Source organism: Gorilla gorilla, chromosome 4 (genome assembly GCF_029281585.2).
Source record: "Gorilla gorilla gorilla isolate KB3781 chromosome 4, NHGRI_mGorGor1-v2.1_pri, whole genome shotgun sequence".
In the NCBI taxonomy this organism is placed as follows: Eukaryota; Metazoa; Chordata; class Mammalia; order Primates; family Hominidae; genus Gorilla; species Gorilla gorilla.
In genome coordinates, this window is record NC_073228.2 from 170,769,543 (window position 1) to 170,770,760 (window position 1,218).

Genomic DNA, 1,218 nt, shown 5'->3' on the forward strand with positions numbered 1-1,218 from the left:
CTCGCTTATGTTATTTTTGAGCAGTAGGATGACCTATTCAACAACAATTTTACCTATTCAGCAAATATTTAGTGCCTCGTAAGTACAAACACTTTTCCAGATACTGTTTCAGCCATGAGGACAATACAGAAATCTCTGCTTTCATAGATCTTATACTGTAGTGGGAGAGAGAAATAATAAAGCAAAGTAGATAAGAAAACTATATAAATGTTAGAAAATTGTAAGTGTTGAGGAAAATAAAGCAGAAGCGAGAGTTTTTTAAAATGAATTCTCAAGTGGGGTTACAATTTTAGATATGAGGACCTCTGTGAAATGAAATGACAATTCAGCAAATGAGGGATCTAGCCACATTTTTATCTGAGGAAAGAGCATCCCAGCCCAAGAAACAGCGAGTGCAAAAAGTAATAGAAAACACGCTGTCCAGAAATTATCTCAGTCAAAGAAACTTCTGGATTCTAACAGAAATCAACCAATGAAACTGGGAAAATAAAGGAGACAAACTAATGCAAAATTAGTAATGATTCTTGTAGTCTGACCTCACACTTGTAAGTGCTAGGTATCATTGTAAACAAGCCTTGACAAAAGTTTATTTCAACAGCATTAGACTATGTGGTTACATCTTGGAGACTATCTATATGAACTTTCCAGATGAATGAGAAAACAAGCAAATGAGCAATGTGTTCAAATGTTATATAAAAGAGCTCTTGTGGATCAAGATAAAATTTTAAGGGAGATCATCATAGATGGATCTTAAAAGTTGTGTTGCCAAAAAATTAGAATAAAAGTGAAAATTACGTGCTCTCAAACATTGTTATCAGTCAGAAAGTGACTTTACTGCTGATGAAGATTGATGTTGAAGATGCCTTGAAGAGTTTGAATGAAGTTATTTCAGGAAATGTGAAAGTATTAAAACATGCATAAATTAATACTTAAAAATATCTAATCTTAGGTATATGTCCAAACAAAAACTGTACATGAATGTCTATAGCTGCATTATACATAGTAGCCAAAAGGTGAAACCCAAATATCCATCAACAAAAGGATAATTAAAATATGGTAGATCCATTCCATAGAATATTATTTGGTTATAAAAGGAATGGGGATACTGATACATGTTACAAAATGGGTGAAGTTGAAAACATCATGCTGAGTGAAAGAAAGCAGGCACAAAAGACCACATTATATAATTCCATTCATATGAAATACCTAGAAAAGGGG